The following is a 24,032-nucleotide window of genomic DNA, read 5'->3' as shown; positions in this document are numbered from 1 at the left end:
GAACAGCAAGAACTCCCCTGCTTTCATGAGCAGGAACGTGCTTCATCTGGAGAATGTGTGGTAAGTTGATTTTTACAGAAATTATTTATTATGAGAGAGAAGAAAAGCAGCCTCTTGGGGCTTGCTCCTTGTCCCACTCCAGTCCACAAGAATCACACCCCTTGACTGAAATGGTACAGAAAAACCTCAGGGCAAAGCATAACATGTAAGTGAGCAGAATTACATCTGGCAATGAACTAAAGATGTTTTAACACAGTGAAGACATGGCTTAAGCAACAATAAAACTGCTTCAAAACATCATGAAACTAAATTGAACTGTATTTATTGTTTTCCCTACTTTACTTACCCTTGAGGCCAAAGACTTACAACTCAACCTGATTTTGGAGGCTGTATAGCAGCAGTGAAAACCTTAGTGTTGACTATCTGGATCTGCTCCTAATGCTTTATACCAAGGCTCAGGTAGTGACAGTATCTGGCCTTTTCACAGAGCAGAACGATAACTGGTTGTTCAGGAAACAGATTATTAGCTTCCATTTCACTGATATATTCATACCACAAATGCCATTCTCAGAAGAAAAGAAATTATGAAAATCATTCAAAATGAATCCCCATTTCAAGCATTAATAAAATTAATACATAGAATATTAGATGGTAAATAATATATACCTCAGTTCTAATCTAAAAATATCCTTCCACCTCACTAATAATATTACATCAAATCAGCCCTGCATTGATTAGGTCAGTTATATCAGCAGATTGCAACTGTTGTATAAAATGTCTTAGATAAGAACAGGCAACATTCTGGGAAATATTTACTTCATTTTAATTAATGAACAGACTGGTTGCAATAAAACCTTTTTTATCTCACAGAATGAGATACAAACATAAACTACCTCCACCAAACTACGCCACCCTAACTTTCAAAACAGCTTAATGACAACAGTCGTAGGAACCACCTCATCTATGCTTGCTTCAGTGATATGTTCACTGCACCCGCCTTTAAAACAAGAGGCTGCATTTTTCGTATGGAAGGAAATAAAACTAGCAAGAATTAGAAGTGCGTCTTCTGTGTAAACACAGAAGTTGTTAATCTTTGTGCCCACAAAAGAATATGAGAGAAATCATACAGGAAATACATTGGGACTTTTCCAGAGGGAACGGGTTCTGTGGCAGCAGCTGCGTGGCCAGTAGAGGAAAGGGACAGACAAACTGACATGAGCCCAAAGAACAGCAAAAGCTGATGGGAGAGCCAGTTTATTCAAAAATATCTTAGAGGGTGAGATGTGTTCAGATGAGCTAAGTGCCAATGGGCTATCCCAGGATTTTATAGGGCTTGTTTCAAGCAGAGGCAAAATAGGCATCTCCCCTCAGAAAGGGACTGGCTGCTTCAGCCGTGCCAGAGATCAGCAGAGACCAGGTCTTCAGGCAATCTCTGCCTCCCCACTGAATAACGTTCCACTTCTGCAACTCCCAAGGAACATTAGAAACTAATGATGATGATGTAATATTATCCTTGTCATATGGAATAGGACAGAATTGCTATTGATTTTGCTAGGTCCAGGACTTGCACCCATTTCATTAATTAAATTGTCAAAGAAAGAAAAACACCTCAATCTGTTATTTGGTAAACATATCCCTCTGCTTCTGCTGATATCTTACCTTTAACTCTTTATCTACAGTTTCTTCTGTCAGTTCTGGGTTTGGCTTAACTCAACTATAAAAGCATCCACAGAAATTGTGAAAAAATCTGGTAAAGCACAAGACATTCAAAGTTGAAAATAAACTCCGTTTGCATTCAAGGGACTCAGATGGGGGTTTGATGCCTCGTGACAGGCTTGCAGTATGCAGCAGTAGCCTCTCAGAGCTTTTCCTTTTTGCCAGCTTGTGACATAAGCTGAATTTTAAGCAATTCCATAGTATGGTAATGTAGGTTAGTGCACAGACTGCAGTGAGAATTGTTACCCCACTCTGGAGAAGCAAACTTGTCACCACCTCTACATCTAAGTGGTTACTGAAAAGCCATTTTTCTGACATCATTCTCAGATTTGATTAACAAATGATGGAAATACAACTCATGAAAGTATCTAACGAAAACTGAAATGCGATAACAGACTTCACTTTTGTGCTTAATTAGACTGTGCTTAGGTCAGAATTACCAAGTGTTAATAGGACTCTTAAAACAGAGACAAAGAACAAGTGAATAAAAAAATAAATCGCTAGGCACAATAATAAAAAAATGCTTATAATTAGCATCTTTGTTTTACGGAAGGTATCAGAAAGCTTCAACAGCAGTGTAGCTGAACACCAGAGAGTTTTCAAACACATCATTATACTAAAAGGGAAAACAGTAAATTCAAAAAGAATGTGCTATATTAACTTGATATTGCCATGGTAAACAGTTTTACAATCTTGTAAGAAAGATTAAAAAGAACACAAGTTACCATGGTACCATTGTTCCTTCCAGCTTCGTGTTGTCAACACAAAGTGAACACATTAAAGGCAGCGTGGATCTGTGCTTTCCGCACTGCAAACTCTTTCACTCTTTTCTATGGGAAGATGCGATAACCAGCTGCTCCAGAATTTTTACAGTATTTCTTTGTTCACAGAAGTCATCATAGTTTCCACAATTTGAAAATGAAATCATTTCTACAGTATATGGACACAGTTTTCCAAGGTAACTTCAGACAAAGCATGTGAACCAGATTTGCTCTCAGTTATGCTGCTGTAAAACCTGGAGCTTTCTGAATTTGTATGATCTCAGTTGAGATTAGCAGCTGATTCATTTGCCGAAAAGTGACCCAAAAATGCCTATTACAGAACATGTTTCTGCCATTGCAAACTGACAGCACTAGAGAGGGAGTCTAGAAAATGAGAAGAGAAAGCGTATCGTACGGTACTAAAGTACAGGAGACAAGAACACACAACCAAATCCTTTAAGGACTACCACTGTGTCTTTGTGAGGACCCTTCTCTCTTCACCGACCTACTACTAGCAAGTGTTTTTCTCCCATCCATTCAATTGGCCTCCTGCCTCAACTAATTACTTCTAGCTTTCTGGCTGCTTTTGCTGCCTTAGCGCTATTTGAATCCCCAATGGTCCTTTAGTACGGAGAGGATTTGAATTTATCAAGTGTACATGACAAAAAAAATATCTACTGATACAGATATGACTTAAAAAAGACTACTTTTCATACTTCCTAAAATAAAATAGAACTACCAAAATGGAGCTTCAGTGAATGAAGATTTGATATGAAAAGGGGGGGGGGGGGGAGAAACAGCCTGGAGGTAGCTACTTACATAGAAATACGAATTTTTGCTCGGTGAAACGTTAGGCTTCGTAGTTTCACAGAATGAGGACACTTCATTTGCCATTAGTGTCTGCCTGCTCACTCGCCTGAATGAATACAGGTGCTAACTGTCAAGATATACTTTCCAAACACCATATACAAACTGCCTCACACACGTATCAAGACTGTCATCTGCAACATCCAGGAGGCGATGCCATCCTGCTGCTTCAGAGGACCAGACTAAATATCAGCAGGCCTTTTCCTACCTAGGCAATTGTGCTCGTGTCACGTGAGTGAATATCCTGCAGAGTGCACACCAAAAGCAGGAACGTCGCCTTGCTTCTTTCTGTGCCGAGCAGAAGGCCAAGCTCAGCTACGAGCAAGTCGTCACGCAGCCGCAGGCCGTCTCCTGCACAGAAATGCCACCTACTCCTCTTAATGTATGACAGCTGCCTAAAGGTGGGGAAACTCCACAAGTTTTAACTCAGTTGTCAGGTTGTTTTCCTGCCCATGGTTAGACTCTTCCCCCAGAAAGACTAGGCTTTTTACCGTTCAGAGCTGCAGAAACTCATTATTCCAGTCTGGGGCCGTCCCCAGGGCAATGCTACAGCAGCAGGTGTGCTGCGAGGCATCCAGCACCCCCTGCCCTCCGCAGGGCTTCCCACGGACAAGGCCAAACAGCAGCTCTGCAGTCCTTCTGGGCACTCACCGATTTCTTCGGCCTCTGCATGTCTCCCCCAGCTGCCACAGCTCCCTGCCCAAGCCCGCAAGCACAGAGGGACTTGCAGATAAAGCAGCAGAGCTCCAGTCTTCTTGCTTGGGCTGAATATAGGAAATTCCTGCCTACCTGCAGCCAGGTCTGTTCAATCCAGTGGCACTATCCTAACGGATCCTTCAGCAGATCCGATCGCTCCGGGGATGTTAAGTGTTTGCCTCTGGCCATTACAAACAAGGCTAAATTGAGTTTCAAGCCCCTTTACAAAGTCACTCTGGAAATACGGAACCATAAAATTGATATCATGGCAAGATACAGTCGACACCATTTAGTTCTGCTCATGTCCCACATATGATCCAAGACATGTATTTCCCAATCGCAGGCAAGTGGTGGGCATAAAAGAAGGAGACAAAAATGATACCTACATAGATGTATACACTTAATTACACTTCTGTAGAAAAACTTTTATACAAGACAAAACTCTGTATACATAATCGGATCTTCTTCGCCTAGTAGTCCATAAATGTTATTTCCATTGCTCACTGTGGTAGCACAGGCAGTATGATTGCTTATGTGCAGTATTATAAACATAGTTCAGAGATAGCTGTAAAAATCTCCTGCTTTTTCTTCTCCTCCTGCAGCACCTATGTCTAGTGATTGTTCGCAAAACGGGCAGTAAATGAAGTGCTGTTGTGTCCCATTTTGAGAGACTTTCATTTTTATTTCAATACTATATTCATACAGGTAAGAGCAGTGAGCTGGTTGCTCTAACTTGTGTATTTGAACTTGAGCACGTCCATTGTTTCCAGGATCACAGCACAAGTAAGTTCATGCAGTTGTTCAGGAGCACATGAAGAATAGCTGCATCAGGTAGGGAGTCATCACTCACTTTTAGTTACTTTACAAACAACAGCACTTGATGCCTATGCTGCTTTAAACCCATACAATAAAACAGGAAGCTTTCCTACCTGTAAATGAATACTCACAAAAAAATGAATTTTTAGCTCTGGGTTTGAGATGCTGAGGATTTGGAAAGTCGAGTCCAAAAATGAGTTTTCTGTTAACGTTATTCACTACAATAAGCTTTTCTTCTCTAAGCAGTTCGTGTACAAACATCTAAAAGAAACAGGCTCCAGTAAATTAAAAACTCAAGAAACAAATTCAAAGCCATTGGTCCAAGCTGGTGCCCGTATCTCATACACTATTAGTGGGAGTTCAGCACTACATTTGAACAATCTCCCTTTGAACCTTTTTAAATACAAGGCATTATTTATTTTGATACTTTGCTCAGGCAACACAGTCTCCTGACCTATAGTCACGGGTTTTGCTGAAAAAGAGTCTTGGGTTATCCTTTCCCAATAGGAGATGGGGCAGTCAAAGGCTGTCAGTATCCAGTAGCTAGAGGTTATCACACACCTCAGTAGGAGGGTGGGAAGCAAGAATCCCCCAAACTGCATACACAGCTGCAGAATGGGCCAGGTGAGCTCTGTTTCAGTGCCCAAAAGCCCACTTCTTGGGCAGAACTGTAAGGGGGAACATCCTCAACAGAGGGGCAGCAGTAAGCTGCACTCTAACACAGTTGTTTACAAGTCTGTACCTGACTGCAAAAACAAAAACAAAAAAAAAAAAAACCAACAAAAAACAAGGCCCTAGAGAAGCTATATTTTGTGCAGAGAAGTATTTTACATCTGTGCTTCCTAAACACCCCAAATCATCAGACCACTGCCAACTCGAACAATTTCTCATGGAGTTTTATCCAATAAAAATAATTAGATTTTTTATTAAAGCCTTAATATTTTAGGGTCATGTCATCCTGCTTTAGTCTGAGAATTTAGTAAATATGGATTACTAATTACTTCATCTGAAAAATGCAGTCTACAACCTTTGGTTCTTCTCTAATCAGCCAAAAACGACAAATTATAACTCAAGCAGCTGTTCACGCTTCTGGTAGTGCTCGAGAAGGTTATTGAAAACCCATTTAATCTGGTCTGTGATTCACCTGGGATCCTGTACTATGGTCTTACAGATCCAGTATAGGAATCACTGCTGTGAACTATGAAGAACTCATTTGTCAACACAGCCTTATTAACAAGCCACCCACTATCAACAGGAGCATAATTTACACCAATGAATCCTTTCTAGTACAGGTGAAAATCTGTAAAACTTCTTCCACCAAGTTCTCATGCCAAAACCTGGAGTATGTCAATGGAATTAAACTGACAAGCTATTTCAAAAAGGAGAACAACAAATTCCAGTTAGAGATAAAGTATCTCAGGGAGGGGACTTGGAGGTGGAATTAAACAGAGCACCCATCCCCACACTGTGGCTTATGAACAAGATGCTGCTAGTAACAGAAAGCGAAAAACTTGAAATAGAAGCTCAACAAGAAGAACAAAATGGGTCTTGTTCCCAGGACCTAACTTGCTCAAAGCCAAATCACTGAAGACTAGGAATCCATTGGAATAAACATCAAATTTCTAACAAGAAAGTGAGTTCCTTGCAAGGGAACTTTGCTTGGATGCTGCTGTAAAGAATAAAAGTAGTTGGGGGGAAAAAAAAGATGGGGGAAAAAAAAATATAAGAGGTGCCAAGTTCCTTGACTTTCCATTAGATACGCAAACATTCTGTATGCATTCTTCTGCTCCCTTATGGGGGAAAAAAAGCTTTAATAAAAGGAATAAATAGCACAAGCATTCAAAACAACACTTTACACTCTCCCTTTGGATCTCTGTGCAGATACCATTCCTGCAGATGCTATCGAAAGTACAAAAACATTCCCTTCCCACATGGAATGGAAACCCGATTTGAAGTGAAATTCTCCTCCCTCCTAACAAACCTTTTCTCCTGCTGATACCTGTGCCATAAAGAAATCCAAAAAAATTGCACCCTCACAACAACTACCAGTATTGCCAATTTTCTGAGGCTAAGTATTTTTCCTAGCTAGAGGTATTTAATGTTTTACTTGTAGTGACACAGAAAAGTGTACTGATGCAGAAGAGTGCATTGTCAGGCTGCAAACAGAATAATGTTTCCTGCTGTTCATCAAGGAGTAACCACTGAGAAAAATTTCAAAACAGTCCCATTTTTTACTATAGTTTTCATGCATGTCATACTAACATTATGTATCACCTGTGCTAAGAACCGAAACTGTCTTTTAGACATGATGGATTGTTTCTCATTAGCATATCCTCATGTTAGTAATCAAAATCAATCAACTTAAATCAAATTAATTCCCCATTTGTTGGGTTGATATGTATACCATATGTTAGCTGAAATGTAAACCAAAGCAAGATTGTGCTGCTTGAGATGTTTACAGGTGCAAAATAAAGAAGCTTTCTAGCAGCAACGTTGGGGGAAAAAATAAGATTTTAATCTTTTTTATATCTATTTTCAACTAGTTCTGTGGAGCTAGTATTAACTGACTTGCTAAAGTGGATCATTAGTGACCCACCGGAATACGTGCTGTCTTTTCTGGGAGAAATCTACAGTTAAAGACAGGAATTTACCCTCTGATCAAATAAAACCTCCAAGAAATTGCAATTTATAAGGCATAGCTGAAGTCTCAGCTTCAGTAGAGTTTGTGAGATTTATATCATGGTATTTAGATTAATCAGGGACTCTACCTAGTTAAACATCTGGCTGCTGTCAAATTTTCAGGATGTGCCAAGCTGGAATGTGCTTGCTTACAATACAAACTATTTCTTCACGTCGTTTGTACTACGACAACGCTTAGGACTCTTCAGCATAAACCCACTGCAAAAGGTAACTGAAGCTGCTGAGCAACTCCTGCTCCGCCACCCCAAGCAGCACAATGGCTGCCTGCTTCCCTGCTATGCTTGGAGGTGGTGAGTTAAAAGACCCTTAGCTACATTGCACTCCTGAAAGATGCGGGGCAGATAGACCTTCACAGGTCTGTTTGTTTTTTTAATTCTACACTTTAGCTGCAGAATCAACATCAAGTGCATGATTATGCACCAATGTGCTTGCTCCTCCTGAGGGAGGGGATGAGAGCTGAGCCACCGAACCCATTCGGTCCTCAGCCTCTCTACGGAAACTGCTAACAAAACCCGCGATAGTGGACTGTCTGAAGTTGTCTGGAAGTGGACATGGAGCCCATTTTTATATTAAATCCATTTGATATATTTTAATGGCCCTGCTCTAACTTGATTTCAAACAGCAGGAAACCTTTCCTTGCCTCTCTGCTCTTTACTAGAAGCTTCAATTTGTACTTGATTAGAAAACTTGTTTTTCTCCTCAACTGATCATTGTCATATCCCTGACTAAATGTGTCAAGTAAACAGCATTATAGGAGATTCATAAATGCTAAACCTTTAAGAAGCTTAGGAATGAGAAACATAATCGAGTGTCACCGCCTGAGGCAGAAGAGTTGTTTAGGAATTCTGATAGGCAACAATTCAGCACATACTCATTTTCATGCTGCTAAACCAGAAACAAGTAGCTTCAGGAAACCGAAAGCCTTCTTCTGTGCCTCTGTGCTCATCACCATGGGGTAGACACATTGCCAAGCCATCTCAGATCACCAGCTGAAGTAGTTCAGCATCTGATCTTGAACTACAGAGGCTGCTGATCAGAACAGTCATTAGAAATAGACATTCCTGAAATAGATACAAAACAGCAATGAAATACAATTTCAAAATGCCTCGCCAAAAGGGGAGCCGATCTTCAACGAATTAGCTTGTGGTGGACGTCCCTGTGAGTAGTCTGTTTTCATATAAAATTGACGTGCTGAAATCTCCCTCCTTCTCCCTTAACTGTGCAGCTGGACACATGGAATCAGGTATCTTCCATGGAAGCCTGCTGCAGATTCTCTTTACAACAGGATGCTGTCAATTTAAAAACTTTTTCTTAAATTCAGTGCAGTACTTCATGCAGAGGTACACGCTACGCCATCAATTTCAAACTGCCTTTCCAGGGAAGTCTGTGGAGAGATTTTATCACGGTATCAGAAAGGCACCTTAACAAAACAGTACTGATGACCTAGTAGAGGCATTCACTTTGCTGTCCCAATTTAGGTAACCAGCAATCATATTACCTTCCTCCAGTTCCCTTCAGTTCACTTCAGGATGTAATTTGACATCTCTACACTTGACACTATTGAATCTGCTGCTGTGAGATACTCTCCAACATAGAGCTAGATTTTGCAAGGGGCAGAACTTCAACTCCTCTTTCACCAGTGGAAGCATACCAGCAGTCAACACACATGCAGACTCAGAGTGATCACTGAAGCACTACTGGCTGACAATTAGACACAGCTTCCAATGAAATGCTCAGTGGACGTAGGATAAAGTATTCAACAAGTATGCCAATTGTCTGTCAGCCTTGAACTGCCATATTCATCAATGTGAAAGCATACATAGATAGAAAAGCTCTGTACTGGTAGGTTAACAGTATATTCTTAGTGGTTTCCGTAAGACAGACATCCTTTTTCCTTAGTCCCTATAGGAAAAGATCACATTTCACACTCATCTCACTAAATCTATAGGAAGATAAATTCAATAGCATCATCAAATCAATAAAGATGTGCAACCTGCATATATTTAACTTTCAAAATGGCATTACTGCTTTCTAAATGTTTCATGTTACCAAAATAATTCTTAAGACATATTGACCTTCATGACTCCTTGCTACTTTCAAAATTTAGTTCTCTCCTGCACACAATCAAGAAAAATCTCTTAGTAAGTTCAGAGTCTGCTGTTGATAAAAACCATGCTTTGCAATGCTACTTTGAAGAACACCCCTTGAGGAATCCTGCAAAAGCAGAGCAAGAAAACTGAACTGTTTCACAAGTTGAAAAAGTAGAAAGCATCCTGCCATTAATTTTAGTCACTTCCATGCAATTTTGTTTGAAACTGCTGAAGGCAAATTTCAGTGTAAAATATGAAAGCTCAAGATCATCTAGTTAAGATGAATGTCTATTAGAGCTTCAGTTGGAATTATTGCCTTCATTTATAAAAACACAATTTCTGCTCCAACAACAGAATTAGCATAAGTGCCCTTAGAGTCTTGCCCACAAGATCTTTCAGCTATATCTTCTTTCTTATTTCAATCCAAGATTGACGTCAGCAGCATTCACAACCTTTTGAGAACTCATTCTGCAGCTTCGACTTAATTTGATGTCTCAGAACATTTATATGACTCACAAAACTCGGTGTTTGAAGCTTCAGGGTACAAAGATTGAGCGAAATCCAAAGGGAAAAAAAGATTACATTTAATATAGTAAAATAATAGTAAAGAAAAGAGCCAGAGAGAATACAGTCAGGTGCTATTTTCAACAAAAGATGTGCTGTAAAATAAAGATGTGCAATTTTCTCTTTCATTCATTACTCAATAAAATAAAGAAACACAATTTTCAGTTCCATTCATTACTCATGGTGAATGAAGAGGTCAGCTAAAAGAGTGATGTTAAATGCACAGGATTTTGCAGCAACGTGCAAAAGATAGTTTGGGAATATCAAAACGAAGAATGACAGTATCAAGTACCTCAACAGAGAACACTTTTTACATAAAACTCAAACATCCAGATCAAGGAGAAAGCATTTCTAGAGTCAGAACTCACTGCTGGAAATAGCTCCAAATTGCAATTACGAATTCAAAGTGCAATCTGTATTGTGCACAGATGTGAAACTTGAGAAGAGCTCATTTCTGGAGAGTGAGAAGTAGGAGATAATCACTGATGCAAATACAGATTTCATTCATGCAAATCCCTGTCCCTCCCTCTGCAGACAGGCAGAGGCTCTACATCCTCTGGATGAAGGAGAGACCATGCCAACAGCAAGATGCTGTTTTCTTTGTAGTAGATTGCCTCACGAGTAGGCAACCTACTGCGGTAGTTCTACTCTTTCCTGTAGTGATCCCCAGTTACAAACCTAGATCTGTGCAAGGCCACCTCTACTGTAAACCAAGCTCTTCTTCCTTCTCTGAAAAGACAGCACCAGTTACATAAATTCTTTAAGCCTCAACATGTTGTCAAATTGACAGGCTTATAGTTATTAATCAAGAATTTAATAGATGAGATATCAAAATTAACATGTCTTGGGAATTCTTTCATAAAAAAAATTGAGATCCAGTGAGTCATGACTCTGAATAAATTGTTCAGCATCTCCCTGTGAGGGATTATTTTGAACAAATACTTTATTGAGCAGACAGACTTTTGCACAATATACATGACTCACCTGTGGTATGAGGGCAATTAAATCTTTATCAAATTTCTTCTATCCATAAAATAAGTAGACAAATTAGAAATGAAAAATCCCCTGCTTCTCATATTTTCAGCAGCAGTCCCAGAATAGTTAGCAAATACAATAGCCTAGATTCGTTCTCACTTTCCTTCATTAAAAAAAATAAATAAAAAAATCAATGCTGCAAATCTTTTCAGATATGCAGACTATAGTTAAAGAAAAATCAAAAAAAGAGTCACATTTCATATATTCTGACATTACAATTGACAAAACAAACACTGCCTTTTCTCTGCCTTCATAGTAGGTGAGAGAGCACTGTTCTTCTAAAAAAATGTTTTTATCACTAAACTGACTCCATCATTTCTCTTCTCAGATAATGTAATATTGTATTTGGAGGGTACATTCTCAGCTGAGAGAAATGGCTACCATTCCGGGAGCTTTAAAACTTTTAAGGTCTTAGCTGGATTAAAAGAGCTGTACAGGTTTGATACTTTCAGCACAGAGTGTAATAAACATCTTGTACAAAGTCAGTGGAAAATAAAGCTGTTCATTTTCTTCTTTTTAAGCACTTGGATCTTGGAAATGGTATGACAGGTGACTACCTTGCCATCACTTAGTAACATCAGATTTTGACACGCAACTGCAACAGCTGTACTTCCTGGTCTCAGCCATTTAGAGAGCATTTCCACAGCAAGTGCTACAGATGGCAGAACTGCCAAATGACTTTCAGCCTAAGATGCAGTGATACAAAGATACTGTTGTGTCCAAGTTACAGTCAGATGCTTAAGTATTACTGATTCAGATGAAATTCCCCATTAAAAAAAGTAAAAATCTGAAAAAGACCATTTCCATACTTAGGTGAAAGATTATTCACATTACAATTTTAACATGACAATGATATGAATGGGTTTTGCTGCATTTGCACCCTTTAGATTTCTTGCAGTCTCTTAATAGAATAAGGTCATTCCTATGCATAATTAGAAAATAATCTGAAGTCACTTCAAATGCGTACAAGATTTCAGAATGAGGGCCACAGCTTTTTCATAGCAGGGCAAAAATTGCATATACAATTCAGAACATTGTAAGAAATATATCACAAAGGCAGAACTTCTTGCAGGTTTTTCCTCTTCGAAGAGTTTGGTTTTTTTTTCTCTAAATAAATGGTTAATGAAGATAATTGAAAGGAAATGAATAATTTTACACTTCCGAACCCTGAAACCTCAGGGGGAACTAAGCGGTTCTCGCAAATTTACCTCATTTAATATCTCTGCAGTAATGAATTTTTCTACATGCTGTTTTCAAGATGAAAGGTATTCTAATAGAAAGGAGATCCAGTTTAGCTAGGATAAGGAGCTTTGAACAGGTATGGTCTTTCAGCTGTTGCATAATTATAGCGCAATAGCTGGAACGAGTATCAGAATAGAAATCCTGCTTCACGAAGCACTGAATTCCTACTATCAGCAACCCCATCCAATGCCCTTCTGAGCTTTACACCATGTTTCACAACTAGGAAAACACTCTTGGTCAGAACAAGTTTATAAAAAGAGGCTGAAAAGCTTTGCCAAATGCTGATGTTCCTTATCTCCAGGAGATCTGTGTCAAGACACCAACAACCTCCCAGAAGTTGCAATCTCCACATCATTTTTATATAGACTGCTACTTCTGTGGTGGCAATTTCATCCCTGCAAAACCCAGCCCTCCTGAACTCACTGCTCTTGGCCACCCCTCGCTGCTTGTAAGCCAACACTTATGGGCACTGCTTCTTTGGTGTTTCTTTCCATTTTAATTAATGTAATCATTAAAATGACACTGTTTATTACTTATTATTTACTGACTTGTTACTTCTTTCTGAATCTTTTCATTAGGAATTCTGATTAAAAAAAAAAAAAAAAAAAAAAAAAAAAAAAAAAAAAGACCTGCTTTGGTTCCACGCTCGTTTAATGTTGTTTTCACTCCACCAACTTGCTGGCTTTAGGATATGTCAGCATTGTGCAGTGGAGTACCATATGGAGGCCCTTAGTTAACTGAGACAGGGCTAACTCCAGAAGTGGAGATGGCATGGCCATGCCAGCATGAAGCCGTGCTTAAGCTAAATTAGGCTTGCTGCAAGCCTCCTGCCATGTTGCACTAAGCCCAGCCATCCTGCTTTCAGACAAAGCATCTCCCCTCCAGGCTTTACTACACTGTTGATCAGCTGAACTTATGAGACCAGGTTATTGCAGCATTGGACCCTACGCATGACATAAACCTATCCTGTAGACCCTCCAAATTTACATCAATATAAGAGATTAGAATCATATCTAAAGATTCTCTTTATTTTTCTGCTGTTAGCACTGTGAATTTAGGCTCAAAGATAGGAGAAAACAATCACTATAAATCTAAATGCTCAGTGGCATTTCAACTTCTGAACTTGTCACTTAAGTTTCTTCCTACACCACCTACACACAGCCAGAATTCACTCTCTGGCAATCACAAACAAGTTTCATCCATTCTTGCAAGCAGCAATTTCTGAAATAGCACAACATTCCCAACAGTGACAAGCCTTCAGCCTTGGGCATGCTAGAAATAAGAAGAGAATAAACTAGACACATGGAAAGAAAAAAAAATAAATAAACTAGGACTTTGTGTTACTGAATGGTGAATGAAGAGGTCAGCCAAAAGAACAGTGTTAAATGTATACGATTTTGCAGCAACCTGCAAAAGATAGTTTGGGAACATCAAAGTGAAGAATGAGAGTATCTAGCATTTGATGCTAACTGGAACAAAACCCACCATGCTGCGTTGCAGCAGCTGAGGTAAATGCAAGGAAGTTTAACCACCCTAGTCCACAGTCCCTAAACAGTTCTATTCCTGCTTCCCAATTCTGTTGCCTTAGTCAGTTATGCTGCAAAGGGAGCACAGAGTGGGTTTAAACGGCTTCCAGTTGAAGAAGCTTCTGTTTTACAGCTGCGCCATACAAACAAAAGTATTCATACCAAATGATAACGGAGATGTAACCCACTGAGGGTTGATTCTGTCCAACAGTTATGTCTGCCAAATTATCCAGAAGTTGCATGATATTTCAATGCCCCCAAAATCACAATTAGCCTTGGTTAGTCTTTGTGGGGCTGGCTCACCACGATTGTAACTGAACTGAAGCTGATAATTACAGTACAAGTGACTAAGAGTCTTCATGAAAAAACAAACACATATATATAAGCACAGTAAGGTATGATTTTCTTCACATTTTTGCCAGTTTTACCAGCAAGCCTAATTTAGCTTCTAAGATTGTAAGAGAAGCATAAGGATTAAGGTCTGTCATTCTACTCTTACGCAAGAGACACTTAGAAAATGTAATCCTTAATTAGCCTTGCCCCAGCTGAAAATTTCCAGTGCTATTATTCCATGCAATCAGCTGATGTACCAGCATACTATCTTACAATGAGAATATTTCTTCTCAAAAAAAGTAAACAAATATATTAACTTTTTATCTTTCCCTCAGCTCTTCTTGGTCACTCTTACACACAACTCCATTATTCCAAATTCTGCTACAACTTACTTTGCCAGAACTATCCTTACAGTTAATACAAACATGTTTACCAATGTGTTACCTGATTTTACTGAGGAGGAGCCACGATGCATCCCTCAGAGCTGAGTGAAAACTACAGAAAAAAGTGGTATAGCCTTATAGAAATGCATACAGCATGTGGCTGAGATGCCCTGTAAGGAAGTGATTCAGCATTTGGTAGTAATCCCAATAGGAAAACATTTTTTTAGTCCTCCAGTAATACAGGACAATAATTTTGGACTGAGGAGGGAAAAAAAAAAAAAAAGAGAGAGAGAGAGAGAGAGACCCAAAATACATTTAACGGGACTTATTTATCTTTCTTTCCTCTTAAAGAAAAAAAAAAATGCAGACTGCTTTGTAAAGGACTTTTCCTGGACTTATCAAAGCTGACTCACACCAGTCAACCACAATTTGGCACTGAAAGCACTTACTGCCTTTCAAAACTGGGAAGGTCTCTGTGCATCACTGGTAGTCAGCGGAGCCTGATACAGTTACCATGGCATTTGAACATTCAGTAACTTCACAACAGCCACAGCTTTATCACTGATCTATAGACCAAAGGAGGGGAAGCAGCAGCCAGATTTTTGAATAAGCCCATACAAAAACAGCACCAGGATGAATATACTGCCTAGTAAGCATCCTATTCACAGATCCCCTGTACATCCTCTTTTATTTTATCACTCTGGCTAGAGCAACTGTGGTATCACTTGACAGACATTCAGGAGCACATGCGCGCACATGTATCTACACACACTACTCTCCCTCCATGACACTACAGTCTAGCACTGGTATAAATGTCTGTATTACTTGTCAGAGTGACTAGCCAGGCAGAAGCTAGCTGAGAAAACACACCACTATAAATCCTTCTTTAAATAATACACAAAGTTCAATTGCTTGGGTGTTATACAATATGAAGTTATTTCAACTAATAAAGCACAGCAGCTCGTAACATAGAGCATTCATCTGCTTCACTCCCACCTGCTCCCCCAAAGTTTCCAATTCTGTTGCCCCTTTCGCTTTGTTTCAGATGCTAACATAAACAACAGATAGTAAAGCAATGAATATCTGATATATGGTTAGCAAAGAAATGGATCTTAAGTAGAATCAGCAAAGAAACAGAGGACTTTTCAAACGAGATAAAAGTGCATGATAGAAGTACAGGATGCCTTATGTGACCTGGGTAAACCAGGTGGGACTAGTAGCTCCATTTGGAAGGAAGAACATCTTGGCAACATAGCAAAGCCCAGACTGTGACAGAAGCAGAGAGGCCCTGAATGTACCTTTGAGTTGCATCGACCCCTGACTACCAAATGCAAGGTGCTAAATTGCTAACGAATGACATATCTAGCCCCAGATGCGATTGCTGCTGCCGTCTTCCAACACAACTATACACAGTGACCAGGTAGCTCTGTCAGCACACAGCAGTTGCACTGCAGCCTCGGCACAATTTAACTACAATGATCTGTTAAGAGGTCGGTTTGGGGACCTGTTTATCAAAAAAACAAACAAACAAAAAACAAAATTTTCTGTTGTGGATCAGGAGTAATGTCACAATTTCCCTAGTGCTGGAAGAATCATCTCTCACCCCCATTCTAATAAATCAAAGGATGTTTCAGGGATACTTGTACAACCTTCTCTCCACAAGACTGAAAAGTCCTTACTGAGAGAAATACAGAAAATCAGTGGCCACTGAATCAGGATGATGTTAAATAGCTAGACAATGGAAAATAAAAGAGTTCCCACTGTTAAATGCCAGGGTATTAAAGCAATTTCTCACATCTGATAACCTGTTCTTGTGGTCTGAGGTCACTAGTTTTGTTTCAAAATTTAGTCATTTGGTTTACTCATGTTTTATAAACATAATACAGTAGTAGACAACACACTGCATGAAAATTATAAATGTGACTTGTATGTTTCTGGTCAAAGGTGATAATACAACACATGTACGTACTCACTTCAGTCAAAGACTATGAGAAGTCATAAATGCCACCCTACAGTATTATCCTCTAACTGATCACAGTATAACCAAACATTTTTAAATATAGCACATTATAGCTCACCATAATGTAGAAGATAAAACTGTGAAAGAAAATCATGATGATTCTGATAAGACTGCAACAATAGGAAAACATTTTGAGGTACATCAGTCCAAGTCTTTATGGAAAACGGTGAAGAAAAAATAGACAGTTTATTCTACTGGAAAGTACCAAAATATCTGTTCTGGTTTCTGCTGTCAAAGGCAGTATCTGCAAGAGGTCAGGAAGCCAGTAACCCAGCTGTCCTTTTCTCTAAGGAAGTTTTTTTCTTATTTGACAACTAGTTAACATTAGCCCATTTTTGTTAGAACAGGTCCAGATCTTTGAGCTATCAGGAGCATCTTCATCAAAGAAATATACTGGACTCTGATTCTGGATACTACATCATACATCTGAATGCAGTCTGGTAACAATTTTATCATTTTGCAAAGGTGTAGCACAAAGAGATATTACACTTTGCAGTGAGTTTAAATCCAATACTGCAAACAGGAATAACTCCAGCAAAATCAGAGCCGAGGCTGTAGCTGATTTTGGCCCTTACTGTAAGGCAGAGTTATAAGGAGATAACAATGCGATTGAGGTGATTAATTATGAACAGAAATAAACCTCCCATGTCAACTGCTTAACCGCCAACACAGGAGTGCTCAGGAAGCTTAGGCTGTTAAATAGATTCAACAGCCTCCCCAAACGTAAGCAGAAGAACATTTAAGTTATTGGGATAACTAATCATCCAGTTTTTCCTACCACAAAGGTGATAAGGAATCCATGCTTTGCACGCATACTAACTTTTCTGCTGGCTACAAATTTTTTTAGGGTATAGGAGTCAGCAGAGTGAAAAAAAAACAATGCCACTTACATACAAGAGAGAAGACACTATTTTGTTAACTGGAGTAATATGAGGAGATTTCTTTTTCCTCAATTTTTCCAATGACAATTCTATATAAAGTATCTTCGTTGCATCATCCTATACTACAGGACAGGCCTCCAGCTGACCAGTCATCTGTGTTGCAGCCTTACTGACATATAGGGTTTGGTCTTAATTTAAACAAGGTGTTTCTCACTGTCCAACAGTTTTATTGCTGTCAATCCTGTCCCTAGTTATCAATGCAGGCCATCTTTCAACCTTGTTCTTTTACTTCCTCTGGTGTTTTTACACACATTTATTTGCAGTCATACTTTTTTCATACCAGTCTAACTTTCTGTGTCACAAATCTCTACAAATAGCTGGATTAAACTGCTTTACCATAGAGCTGTTATTGAAAAGAACAACCTATGTGGCCCTGACTTCACACTTCTGTCCCTTCCTTTGAGTCAGTGTTAGGAAAGACATGAAGCTGGGGTGAGTCAGATGAGCCTGAAAGCTAACACTGGAGCAAAAAGATCAGGTTTTTGGTCAGACGACTGAGCGAGCATGGCCCACCTCGCAACCAAATAATCATTACTGTTGACAAAAGAGAAGGGAGGGAAGGGAAACGTATGCCTAAGGGAGAATGGCAGACCACTGCTTCTAGTGGCAACCTGCACTAAATTCAGCTTAAGCCAATGTCATATAATGCTGCATAAATAAGAGTAAAATAATAACTCTGTCTCCACCATTACCTGTCCCTCTGGGCTGAATGAGCTGTAAAATATTCAGCACGCACTGGCTCACCTCCGTGGCAGAGTCCAAGGCATACCTGCTCAGTAACTCTAAGTTTTGTCCACAGGTAACATTTTGCTTGCTGCTTTTCCCTTCTTTTCAAAGGCTCATAATTGGTTTATTTCTCATTGCTCATCCCCCTTCCTCTCAAAGCACAAGTTTTTATTTCTGTCTCCTTTACTGCTCTTACAAGTCTAATCTTACAGAACATTTGGAGTTGCATGACCACAAAGTTCTTCCTAGAACTGAAGAATTATTACTTGAGATATAACCAAGACTTTGGCACTGAGTTACAGACACTGCTATTGCATCTCTTTTCTGATCAGATACTCTGCACTGTGTTTTAACATTGCAGTAGTGCTGCATGGCCATCCACCACTGATGACTTTCATTTCTGGGATTCAGTAAGCCTTCAGTGCTGTAAGTAAGAAGCAATTCTGGCCTCCCTTATATGGATCAATCTGTTCTTCTCATTATTATGACTTTGTCCATTTTAGTTCTTGGTCTAGATATCAGATCAGAGGATCTCACAATAGCTGCAAATCTACTGAGTAGAATCAAGCCTAATCTATCTTTAGAGACATCTATCACCATCACATCTATTTATTAAATTATACAACTTGTATCTCTTTCTAGAAAGAATTTTAAAGTCAGTGTTTATACGGAACTTATCAAAAGCATAATGAGAAAGGGATGCCAGGGGAATAGACTCTCTCACCTGAAATGCATAATTAGCTTTTGGTTAAATATGCAATTAACATCAAAATTTACAATTAAGTACGATGATGTTCTAACTTTACTTCCTCTAACTGAAAAAATGAATTTAGTTACCAGGATTACTTCTTTGAATCTCCTCTCTATCAGGTGAGTTGCACAGTAGCATCCTGTCATTCAGGAGACAACTGACACAAAAAGCTCTTTAAAACACTGCATATTTGCCTTCTGGACAACTACAGCTTGGGGTCTGTTTTGGTTTAGGCTTTTTAGTTTTTCAGTGGTACTGCCACTCAGCACAACTAACAGTTGTCATTTTTCTGTTTGTCATGATCCTTCCCACAAAAACAGAGTAATGTTGCTTTGCACCCTCTTCCCAGCTGTGCCTGGAATGCAGGATGTATGCTCTGAACATCCACTAGACCTAATCTTAGACCCCTACAGGTTTCAGCAGGTAAGCCAGAGGAACATTTTTGTTAATAGGAAACAAACAAACAAACCATACTCTTCCTAGTAGTCTAAATCTGATCAGCAGTATATTAAAAGAAAAAAACATACTAAAGTCTAAATAGGCTATGTTCAGCTGAGCATCACATCCATGGATTGAAAGTAGTTTCAGCTGTCATATCAGTTGCCAAATCCTGTATTTAATAGTTCATTGATCAGATGCATGTTTGTAGTATGTAGAACAAAAATGAGACTCCTGAGAGGAATAAAACCTCCTGTTGCTTCTACCTGATGTTTTAGCTTGAACAAAAAGAACTCTGCTTCAGGCTTGTGAAAGTTTGTCTCACAAACCATGTATCAAGTGATGTGCAAAGTGTTGTAGCGTGCTAGTATTTTGGGCTAAACACTGCCAACGATTTTGCATCAGTCAGGCTGTGCTATTAACCAAAGAGCTCACAGAATTAACCTGGATTGGGCCTGTGGGAAGGCCCAGAACTTACGCCTCAGTATTTAATCTCACCAGTACATTGCTCTAGAGATCTGCTGTAAGTATCTATTATTACTCACCACCAAGAGACACACAAACACATAAAGGAAGGGAAAACAAAACATAACAAAACAAACAACAAACACCCTGCTTGCATCATTCTCACTTAAAACCAAAATCGCTTTTTCGGATTCATTCTGCTTTTATGGTGGATCTGGACCAGGTAGCCTTTTGTAGCTGCTAGGCAACCTGAACACTGTATTGCGTATTACCTGAATGCATTTGCTAAGAAAATAGTTACCTTTGAGATTTATTCATAGTAAGAAAACACAACTACCCAAAAATATAATAGCTTTCCCTTCTGATCAGTAATTAGCAACTATGGGAATACAGAACTGTTGGTCAGGAAATAATCCACATATACACTGCATATGCAAAAAGTGATTATATATCAGCTCCTTATAAATTTATCATAAGGAAGTACTTTTAAAAATACATTTTTATAGATGGCAGTGCTATAAAATTCTGATCTGAGTTACATATATGCAGATATTAGAGCATCTGCATAGTATTTATATGTATATATAAAATATTTTAAATGATAAATAATAATTATCAACCCTTATCCTATTACAAAGTGAACTTTCTCACTAGAAGTCATTTATTCACTTTACCTGCAGCCATCGTTCCTAAACAAGACAGAAAAGCCTTAGAAGATTCATCGTTAAAGATTCTGCAGTATCTGTTGACTGCATGTTAACAAAAATAATAAAAGCAAAATTAAAAAAACACCCAAAACATTATTTCATTTAATCCTCTCAGAACCATTTCACTGTTTTGTTCTCTAGCCAGCAGAACCGCACTTCCTTAAAAACATCATGAATATCTTTGATATGTCCAATTTCCCCACAGCCCCAAACTCTAGCGAAAAGATACTCTTTTCAAGTCTTTTCAGATGAGTAGACCATTTCCCAGACTGCTATGTGACTAGCACAACTGTTAGGAATCTTATTATAAATACCAATTTGGGTGCTCGAGGCTTTAATGTCAACAAAGCAAACAGGTTTTGATTACATCAAAACCGAACAGAGCAGCACTCTGTTCTTCATCATTACATCTGACAACTTACCATATCCAATTCATAAAATAAGGCCTCCCTCAAACCTAACAAAAACAAAAACTAGATTTCTGTCTTGAAAACACTGATTGAATTCTACGAGAGATATTAATCGCAGGACAGGTCAGACAGGTTCTAACATTCACTGCCATATCAACACGCTTAAGAGTCTTTATATGCAGATGACTGGCACTTTAAGAGATAAAAATTCTGTTTAGCTTTTCTCAAAAAAAAAAAAAAGAAATTAAAAGAAAATTAAAAAAAAAAAAAAAAATCAAAGGAGGGCTTTCTAGCGGAGGTCCTATACCCAGATATTCTGCTCTTCTTATCAACAGAGGCAAAGGCAAACGGATGTAGAAAGTCACTGTGATTCAGAAAGTTCACTGATAACTGTCTGGAGGATTTTTGGTTGTGTTTTTTTCTTTCTCCCCTCCTTTGAAACTTACATGACATAAAACAAGGTTATTTGTACACAACCTCCAGCCTGCCAATTCTCATTTGCCACAGCTGCACACACTTAGCAGAGCTCTATAAGCATGAATATGCTAAAAGAGATGCAGGTCTGTGGCTCAGAGAACATTACAGGTTCCTAACAGTGATACTCTCTGGATTTTATACAGAAATTTCAAGTGGTTAATTTAAAAACTTGTACTCTCTCCTTCTTCCCTTGGGGGCATGGGGAGGAGGAAGGAGGAGTTTCACATTAAACCCAATCCAGTTAGGACTTAACATCAAGCTTAGATGCTCATAATTAAAAAAAGGTCAAAAAGCTGGAAAGTTTTAAGTAAAGGCGAGGTGTTAAATGTCAAGTGACAGCATTAAAAATGAAAGCACGGAGTCCTATGCTCACAGTAACTGCCACGTGAAGGCTGGCAGGTAATATGTGCTCAGCAGCAGACAGCAGGGAGCAACCACGCTTCAGCCAGCTCCCTTTGCCCTCTGCCTTCCTCCTGATCTCTCTCATAGCCACATCCTACCCTGTCACCAGGTATTTTCAGACTTAATTCTTTTCTGGTTTTACCTCTACTAGAGGCAGAAGCTGATAACTTGAAACCCCTTCATCTGCTCCCAACCCATTTTGTATGTCACTGGAAGGAGCTTTACAGAGCTGCTACCACTAGTGCCATTACACTGCAGCTGCAGCTAGTTCCAACGTCACTTTTGCTAGTAATAGATACTGAAATGCCTTCAGTTCCTTCCTGTAGTTCTTTCAGTCCAATAACAGCTTCCCATTTATGAGCTCATTATACTGCTAGGATAAAATAATAATTCATGAGTCCATATCTCTGTGGGGCTTTGCTTTTTAAAGAAGTAGAAAGGGTTATTCAAGGTAGACTTGTAAGTTATGTTGCAAAATACGTTTCCAGTATTTCAAATATTCCAAAATACGCTTCTTATGTTATATGGTACACAATATCTTACAAAAATAAATATTCTTCCAGTTGTTCTCAAGGCTGGTTGTTTGCTTCTTGTTTTTGCAAAAGGAATATTATAGCAGTCTATTTTATATTTGTTCAATGTCAGTCACAATATACACCATTTTTCATTAAATACTTCAAATTTAACTGGAACTATTATCACTAAATAATATCTTCCTCTGAATATGGTTCAGCTAAAATCGAGGCATTGCCTCCTTCCACTTGTAGGCAAAACAGAGCTCAACAGAGACTGAAAATCATTTTTAAAAGTAGTCAGAAGAGAAGTTGGTAAAAACAAACAAACAAACAATTCCTTTCCTACACATAGTTTTGGTACGTTAATAGCCACGCTACTGCACGTAACCTGAGGCATACACTGACATTATAGGTTTTGGCTTGTGACAGGTAGGAGGTAAACAAGCTCAAATACTGCATGGTTTTGTTTTGTTTTGTTTTTTCCTTTCTTTCTTAAGAGGTACCTAACCTAAAGTTTTTGTTAAGGTTCTTAAATCATGACACACAGCAGGGATACCTGCAAGGAGCACAGAAATAAAGAGCACAAGTCACTCTGGGAACTGGCAAGCACTGACATGAACCTTTTATTAAACGGAAAATTGAAATCAACAAAGTTGCTGATACTCCATTATTACAGATCGTTTAGCTAGTGCTCTTTGAAGAATCAGCCTGACATACTATCTCTTTCCATTAAAAGTTTAAGGTTACCAAAGCTTTTTCCCGGCCCCCCCCCAAAAAAAAAGCTTTCAAAACAGATTTATGTAAGACTTCCTCAATTCATTTCAATTTCAGTACCTTTATAAAAACTATACATCTTTCATGGTTCTTTCTGCCTTGCTTTTACACAATCTATTATTAGAGAATCTATTAGAGAATTTCACATTCTGAGATTAACAAAGTCAAACATCAGATGGAAAACACGTAATTTCTTAGTGAGCCTTAAGTCTGGATATTCCCATAACTCAAATTCTAAATGAAAGCAAATGCCAAGTTCTATGCCAAGTTATCTACATTAGTTTCAAAGCTAGGGTTTAGCAACATGGAAAGGATCTCTGATTATGTCATTTGTTGTATCTGGCATCCAGCAACACAGAAACAAAAATGAATCATATACTTGCAGAAAACAAAAATAAGGTTCCTCACTTTAGATTATCACTCTGAATTCATGACAGTCACAGTAAGAAACAATGTGATTGCTATAATATTGCATTGAGATCTGATAATTAAAGATTAGTTATAGGTCTACTGCATATGGATCAGTTAGAAGACTGTGCTCTTGGCTGCAACAGGAGTTGGGCAGAAATGCTGTGCAATTTCAGCTGACCTTCAATACTGAACTTAAGTTTAACTTGTGGGAGAAATCACTAATAGACAGATACTCCGTGTTACTGAGCTAGCTCCTGGAAATTGTT

At 38.8% G+C, this 24,032-nt stretch overlaps 1 protein-coding gene across 3 annotated transcripts in view; it reads right to left on the bottom strand.

Annotated features, from left to right (window-relative positions):
- RAB3B (RAB3B, member RAS oncogene family) overlaps positions 1-24,032 on the bottom strand; it is a 61,776-nt gene that overhangs the window by 25,192 nt on the left and 12,552 nt on the right. The gene's annotated exons all lie outside the window — the stretch shown is intronic.

This window comes from Rhea pennata, chromosome 8 (assembly GCF_028389875.1).
Source record: "Rhea pennata isolate bPtePen1 chromosome 8, bPtePen1.pri, whole genome shotgun sequence".
Lineage (NCBI taxonomy): Eukaryota > Metazoa > Chordata > Aves > Rheiformes > Rheidae > Rhea > Rhea pennata.
The sequence above is the reverse complement of the archived record's forward strand: the minus strand, read 5'-3'. Positions and strand labels throughout refer to the sequence as shown.